Source organism: Barbus barbus (assembly GCF_936440315.1).
Source record: "Barbus barbus genome assembly, chromosome: 25".
NCBI lineage: Eukaryota > Metazoa > Chordata > Actinopteri > Cypriniformes > Cyprinidae > Barbus > Barbus barbus.
The window spans coordinates 10,205,510-10,214,617 of NC_136753.1; positions in this window are offsets into that span (position 1 = coordinate 10,205,510).

Consider the following 9,108-nt stretch of genomic DNA (forward strand, 5'->3'; position numbering starts at 1 on the left):
ACATTCTGAACAATAACAAAAATTAGCCTTCCCATTACAAAGTAATATTGACTCCTTAAAGGGATTTACAGGGGCATTTTTTTCAACTTTGTAATGGCATTTTTTTTTTACTTTATTGAAAGTATGTTATCTTTTATGTCAAATTCAGAAGTGTATTTTTATAAGCTTTTTTCAAAAATTCTAATTAAAACAATGGAATGGAACACAATGGAACACAAAAGTGGCATGTAGGTATATTTACAGACATTTAATGGGGCTCAGAGGTGGCATGAGTGCAATTAAATTCATAAATTTATAGAAATATTCAATGATTTAAATAACTGAAATGATACTATAAAAATGAAACTAAAACTGCCATTCAAATCACTGATTTTATCACTAAATCATTAATTCAATTGATTCATTCAAACGGCTGAAGAATGAATGGGTAATTGAATCATTGACTCACTAGATTCGTTTAAAACGCAGATTCATTCATAAACAAAACACCACTGTGTTTGAATGGAGATGCTCAGCGGCTCGGCTGTGACTTCGTTTTAAACTATTTTCGTTGACGAAATAGAGCAAAATCAGGCAATACTGTTATAGTCAGACAATGCAAAACACTTAATATTAACTTTTTGTTTATTGAAATCACTCATTGTTCTTATATGCCAACAGTCCCCCTGCTGGTCTGTCACAAAACGATGTTGTTACGTATCTCACACTTTTTTAAGTGGGTAATATGTAAATTCTTGACCTTTCCTAGTGGGTATATGGCGTATACCTGCGTATCACGTAGACTACACCACTGGATGTCTCCCTTTTCCCTCTTTATCCCACAACTCTTGCCACATATTTGGCTTATTTTTCCCAGATAATGCTTTTCACTTCTGCTCCTACATACTATACTTCCCCTATACTCCTACATGCGGTGGAACCTTTTTTTTTTTTTTTTTTTTTTTTTTTTTAATGCAAATCAAAACATATTACATTACAATATGCGAAATTTAACATGGGGGATACGTACAATATCACATGTAGAGATAAGGGCAACATAAATCAGCATGGAATATCATCATAAGAACTACAAAAAAATAAATAAATAAATAAAAATAAATAAATAATAATAATAATAAAAATAAAAAAAAAAAAAAAAAAAAAAAACTTAATAATAATAAATTACATATATCTTACAACGGATTCAAGAATGTTAAATGTTTTAGAAGCTTTGGAATTCAAAGGTTTGGACACATTCTTAAAAGAAGTAAAACGAGCTTTTACATCAGAAGAAAACATTCTAAAATTAGGTTTACATTGAATAGTTCTGGCTTTATGAATGTGAAATTTACCCAGAAGACAAAGCAATAATATAGTATGTTCAAGAATGGAGTTTTTAGATTGAAAATCTGACAGGAAGATGATAGCTTCTGTAATTGCGATTGTTTTGTTACAACAGAGAGAAATTAACACGGTAACTTCTGACCAAAAAGATTTAGAGAATGGGCAATGACAAAATAGATGTAGAATAGATTCTTCATCAGTATTACAAAATGAACACAATGAAGCTATATTCTCAAAAAACCTATTTAAGAATAAATTACAAGGGTAGTATCTGTGAACAATTTTAAAATGGAGTTCTTTAATTTTACTTGGAATAAAAAATCTATGAGGAGAGGTCCATAAATTATTTAAGTCAGAGTCCGGATAACAGATCCTCCATTTAGATTGTGCTTTAGAGGGGCATCCTGGAGTTGAAGATAGGACATTTCTGATAAAGACGTTATTGCATTTTTTATCTAATACATAAACTCCATTAAATGCAAGTGTAGGAAAATGGTTGTTTACACAGCCATAACATAAATGTGCTTTAAACAAAGTTTTTAAGCTGACAGGGATACTTTTAATCACTTTATTATAATCTCTTAGAGAGATTGTTGCACCTTTTAAAGACACAAAATCAGGAAAAGAAAGAAGGTCTCCCTGAGCATTAAATAAATCTGAAACAAAAAAAATATTTTGATTCACCCATTCAATGAAAAAAAGTGATTTGTTACCAGACAATATATTTTCATTGTTCCAAATAATACACGAGTGCGGGGAGAAATTATGTTTAAAGGCAATCTTCCAGGATTCTAGGGCTTGTTTATGAAAATTTGAGAGTTTAGTAGGTAATTTACTACACTTAAAGTTACAGGATAATAGAAATTTAAGGCCACCACAACATTTGAAAATTAGGTTAGGGATCCAAAACCAGGGTAACTCATCATTAGATAAACAATTCTTAATCCAGTTCATTTTGAAAGTCTGGTTAATAGTATTAAAATCTAACGCGTTAAGACCACCCTCCTTATAATTCCTAGTTATAGATTTCCTTTGAACACATTCTGTCTTATTTTTCCAAATAAAGCGGAATAGCAGAGAGTTAATAGATTTGATAGTTTTTTAATCAACATAAAGGGAAAAAGCAGGATAAACTAAGCGTGATATGCCCTCAGCTTTAGTCAGCAAGACTCTCCCATAAATAGTCAGGTCTCTCTGCAGCCAACAACATAAAGTTTTTTTAATATTATCTAGCCTTGGCTGAAAATTGTGAAGGAGACGGTCTGAATCTGATCTGCAGATATCAACCCCTAGATATTTTACACGACATTTAACTTTAATACTATCAACAGAATTTTTATTTGAATCATGTACATATAAAATTTCACTTTTGTTGGAATTTACTACTAAACCTGAAGCTTTGGAGAAAAGATTAACTTCATTTAATGCTGCAGAGACTTGCGAATCATTTTTAAGAAAAAAACAAGTATCGTCAGCTAACTGACTTATGATCAATGTATTCCCTCCAATATTTATACCTTCAATATTGGAGTGCTTTATGTGCAAGCTTAATAGCTCAGCAGCCAATAGAAAAAGAAAAGGAGAGATAGGGCATCCCTGGCGAATACCTCGGCCCACACAAAACCGGGGGGGAAGTGCCAGAAGCTAAGGAAACACAACTGTTACTACCGTTATATAGAGTTCGAATCGACATGCGGTGGAACCTGTTTGCCATGTTGCCTCCCTTATGCTTCTTTACTTCCCGTTTCCTGTCATGTGAACACTCACATGACAGGCAGACCCAGGCTCATTTAAAGACGTAGGACGGACCTACACATATTAAAATAAGATGAATTAAAATGACTAGGACAACATGTAAACCTATCCCTTGTGAAAAAGAAAAGTGCACTTAAGTATACTTTAATAAAGTGTACTTATCGCAGAAATAACATACTTTAAAAGCACACACATAAGTACAAATTAAATGTTATTTTCGACGCTTAAATACATTGTATTTGTAATTGATTGCAAATATATTACAGTTTAAAATTACATTAAATGCAATTAGTTGAACTTTTGAGTGATTTTTTTTAAACCACTAAAGTGGTACTTTTTGTACATCTCTATTTGTACTTTCATAATTGTTTTTAGTGTCTTTAAAATATGGTTAAAGTGTACTACTAATGTGCTAACAAGCAATTAATGTTAACTAAAATATACTTTAATGTCAGTTAACAATACACTTAAGCATGAATTAAATTTAATATTTTCGACCACCTAAATGCATGTTATTTGTAATTGATTGCAAATACATTACAGTTTAAAATGACATTAAATGCAATTAGTTGAACTTTTGAGTGATATTTTTGAACCACTTAAGTGGGACTTTAGTATATTTTATATGTACTTTGAAACATGGTAAATATGTTCTTCTCAATAAGCAATTAATATGAACTAAAATATACTTAAATGTCATTTCAATGTACTTCAGTGTTATATATCTCTGGCAATGAAGTTGAAATTTAGTATAGGCTATTTAAAATTTTATTTTAAAAATCTCTTAATTGCCTATAGTTACAATCAACACAAACACAAAGTGAAAACACACTACATTTATTGACAAAACAATCTCTAAAACAAATACACAAAAATGTGAAAAACCCAACACTACACACAGCTGCAAAATCACTTATATACTTACATACAAAAGTACCTAATCTCACTATCATAGAAAACATCATTCTGTATGATGTATAAGCCTGTTTCCTCATTGGGGGACCTAAAAATGTCCACAAGGTCAAAATTTACTGGTATTACTATCCTTGTGGAGTCATTTGGTCTCCATAACGTATAGGATTACTAACCGACAAAAAACACACACACTAATAGAAAAATAAAATCAAGAAAATCATCATTCGTACAACAAATGAGACCTTATTGTAAAACATTACCAAACTGTGTTAATGGTACCCTCGGTTTCACAGACAAGGCTTAAGGCCAGCCCCAGAATAAAGTGTATTTCTGAGCTGTTTCAACTGAAAGAAACTTGCACTGACTGATCTTTAAAAATATCAGTGTCTTTATTTTGTCTAAGGCATGTTAATGAAAATGACTTAAATGTCCTAATTGAACTATGGCCTAATCTTGGCTTAGTCTAAGCCCTGTCCGTGAAACCAGGCCATAAATTCTCAAGCCTTTACTAGCACCAACATTAAACAGGACTGAAAGGTTTCTTCTAAAATTTTACTCCAGCATTAGTGAATGCGAGTTTGACAAAATAAATAAATATTAAGTAATTAATAAAAATAAAAAAAAACTCCAAATGAACTTGCTGGGAAGTGGTGTTTGTCAGTGTCCCAGAAGCTCTTCATCGGCAGTAAATGTCAAATGTCATGAAGCTGCATAACATCTATCCACAGTCTCTGTGAACTGAAATGTTCCAAAGAGGCAGGAAAATCAGAAAAAAATTCCCTGAGGAAAGAAAGAAAGAACAATTGTTATAAAACATATCCAGTCATTATAAATAGTTCAGTTGAGTGAAAGCAATAGACACAGTTGCAGTCCAAAGTTTATATACACCTTGCAGTATCTGCAAAATGTTAATAATTTAAGCAGTAAAGAGGGGTAGAATCATTAAAAAAATGGCAATTTCTGCTCTGATGAAGCAGTTTATTCTGCAAGGTGTATGTTAACTTTTGACCACATCTGCATCACCTAAGAGGTGAATTACCTCAATCATCAGGGCAACATCGTAGTAGAATGCTGGGAGATTCCTTCAGATTTCCTGATCACACCATCTTCACTGACACTGGGCTTTAAAAATAAATAACATTTTTACAAAACAATTGTATTCCTACTTTACAGGGAATAAAACATAACTTTATCAATTACCCAAATATAGATAAATTTCCCAAAATCTATGAAAATGAAGAAAGGTACCTTAAATAGTTTTCCCTCATCTTGCCTTGCAAGCTTCTCTCGCACATCTTCATGAAGAATGTTCCTGTATTTACCACGACTGACACAGCAAGATTTCAAGATTTTTATTTGTCACATACACAATTATACAGGGTATAACCAGCAGTGAAATGTAGCAAAGCTGCAGCCCGCTTCCTTTGGTTTGTTACCTGTAAAATATAAGATGATTAGAGGGGGATCTGTAAATGCACAGGTGGGAATATATTACTTGCAAATGGAAAAGATTCAAAGCATTTAAAATCCATAGGGATAGTGAGTTAATATAGCACTTTTAGCTTGTCATGTGTGATCAGGGTGAGCTGACCTACTTCTAACATCACCTCTTCAGTACTGGTCTGTGTTTCCAGACAGTATCTCCAGTAACAAATCTGTAAGTACTGATCCTGCAAAATGAATAACTCCAGATAAGTACTGTAAGGCTCGTTTATTGGTCCAATGGAGGTTTCCAATAATACGAGGAAGGTCTCTCTGCGTATTGCTTGTCTTTCCTTTTCGCAACACAACAAGATTAAATGCAATATATTTCTTTCACATATAATAACTCGTTGTTTCATCTGACTCCATAAATGAAAAGGTTTTAATGATATCTGTGCATCATTAAAGTGAACGAATGTTTGATTGTTCTGTTAAGCTCTGATTATACTTTACCCGCTTAGATTAGGAAACTATATCGCTTCGAGTTCCTCACCAGGTCTCCGGCACAATTTCGTCAGTTCCAATGACCCAAAACAGAGGTATTTGGCTAAATATCTGAGATTTGCCGTATTCCCACGTGCACAATCGAAGATATGTAATACTTAGCCCCCTTGGATGCCCCTCAGGAACTTAATTCAATCGTTTACTTTAGTAGAGTCTTCCTTTGACCACCATTTAAGAACATTAGTCGATCAACTTTACCTTTCTTCAAAATGGCTTTGTCTGGCCAAGCTCGTGGCTTTTCCCACGTAAACTTATCTAAAGTAACATTAAATTAGAACAGAGGTCATCGACGCATTCAGATCTAGGCTGATCAAACAGCATCTGCTGATTCTAGACAGAAACTTACTCGTCTCCTCATCCAAGCACACGTGAATTTAGGTATTGGGTATTAGTCGTCACTAATCCCTGACGCAAACTTGTGGAAATATACGAATCCGACAATCTACTTGGGAAAAACAAATCTCAGAGTCGGTCAGAATACAATCAAACGTTTACAATTTATTGATCAGGTAATGAAGCAATAATTCAAAATCCAATTCATAAGAATAAAATCATCAGTTGAACATGTCATAACAACAATTCAGAAATAGAGGAATTTGTAGAAATTATTACCTGTCAACAAAACTACACACAGCATTTGTGTGGGAAGTCAGTTTACAGACTCCTCGAACGTTTTTGCACTTTTTCCTTATATACCCAGCTAATTCAATATTCCTACCAAATGGTAGCGTTTGTCTTTATAATTACAATTTGGTTCCCTGTTGAGGGATTCACACCGTGAGATCAGAATTTGTACTTGAAAGGGTTCTTGTTTTACATACAGGAATGGGGGATCTGGGGGAGGAAAACACCTTTTTAAGAGACACATGACTTTTCTCATATTTTATAACTTCTTTTAGCTTTTCATTATGGTTGGGAGAATGAGACCATTTTACCAGGCGCACAGGGACACTTTAAATGATATCAAACATGTATAGTTACTTCTTGTGCATACCTAACATTGCATAGGTTTCAGTGTATTTTATGTGAGGAGGAGGAGGGGGGTGAAGGGGAAATAGTGTGTGTGAAGTGTGAGCTGCACTGTGTGCTGCATCTCTGAAGTTCCTTTTACATCTGCAGGAGATAGTTCAAGTGTTAATTTTCAGGAGAGCCTTTTGTTTCGTCGAGGGGTTGATCAGACATTGGCACCAGCCTTACAGTACAAAAATATTACATATTACAAACACAACCAGTAATGGAACATCTTGCTCTTCCAATGCAAAAATAAACACAACAACATTCTTTCTAGATGTGGCTGATATATTTAATATTACTGGTGGTTAATATCGATTATATTCATTAAATATTACAAGATCGGATCTTTGAATTTTGTTCTGTAGCGTTAAATTGAATTTTAAATCGGTTAGTTAAAATACGTTATTGTATTTTCAGCAGCCAAATTTCTTGGTCTACGCACGCGATAACATTCCGATATCAGAATGCATTCATAGATAAATTATGACACGATTAATTCCCCTCTCGAGTCCATATGGCAAGAACTGCAGGGTGTGAATGACAGGAATGACAAGACTAAATTAAGAGCAAAGAAAGCTTATATCAAGATGTACTTGATTCATTATCTGCAGTACATAAAGTCTCATCTGTAATCATCCAAACGCGCCGCTCCGCTGTTTTTTTACAGTGCAGTGTAGCCTAGTCTAATTAAAATCAAACATATTTGAATGCAAATTAATTTTGTTTAGATCTGTTAAACTTTTGCTTGCAATTAATGCAATTAAATGTGTGTTTAAGTGAGAACAACATAATGATATTGAAAGCACTCTATACACAGATGTAAAGTACAGTACTATTACATACAAATACAGTGCTCTCATAAATGACACTGTATCAAATATTATGTCGAAAATTAAACTTCATAGAGTTCATAGCGCAAGAGCTGGTGATGAAAATTTCAACAATAAGTTTTATTGGAGGATACTGTATAAGAAAGTGTATTTAAGTTTAGAAGAAAAATACATTTCAAGTGCATTAATGCACATAGTATATATTCTAGACTAAATACTGTACATTTAAAAAACATTAACAAATGCAATTTTGAAGAACACACTTAAGTTGAAATTAAAATAAATTATTTTACATGTGCTTTAGTATATTGATGAATATATCAAAATAAGTGTGCTTATTTAAAACACAATAAAATCATAATTATCTCAAATGTATGTTTAAGTAATACTTAATTAGGCATTATTATAAAGTGCATTTTTAAAATGTGTCTTATGTGACAGTGTCACAAGTTTGTCTCCAGAAGAGTCACACCCATGCCTGGAGGTCCTCCAACCCAAACATCCAGCCCTAGAAGATGTGGCTCTCCACATCCGGCTTCAGCTCCCTTGTAGAAATTTGCTGCTTCTGGATGGTAGGCCAGTATATGCAGAGGTCTTAGACATCTGATGTTGCAGTGGTTGTCTTGAATACCTGCTTGACTACCTGGTCTTGCTTTGCTTGAATGAGGCCGGCCACAACATTGAAGCAGGCCATGGAGCATCAATAGTGGGGGTAATGTCTGTAAAAATGTATGCATATAGTACTTATATGACTACAAATACTGGCGTTTCTGTATTGTAAATTACATTGATTTTAGGACCCATAAAGTTTATGATTTTAAGTCTAATTAATTGTAACACACAAAATGTCGTGTATCCTGTAGGTGTGGTGGCTTTTAGATTGGTAGAACAATGCAGTGCTTGATGGACAGGGTCTCAGAGCATAGAATTGCCATTAGAAAACAGAATAAGGACTACCCAATGGTGAGATTTTCAAGTAGGCTAATCCATAACAGCAACCCAGACAGTCTCACAGTGGAAGCAACAGCATGCCTTTTGAAACATTTTAGGCTGCACTCTAAAGACGCATTCTTTGCAGAAATGGGATTCTGCAGCCTATTATTTATTTATTTTATTTTTAATATTATCTTTTTTGACTTTCATAGAATATACCAATATCAATATAGCTATATGTTTTGTATGTTCTTTGTTCTCGACAGAAATGTTGTAATGTTCAAAAAAAATAAAATAATAAACTGAAATAAAAAAATCGTATTTGGAAACCAATCGATGACGTCATCAAAGC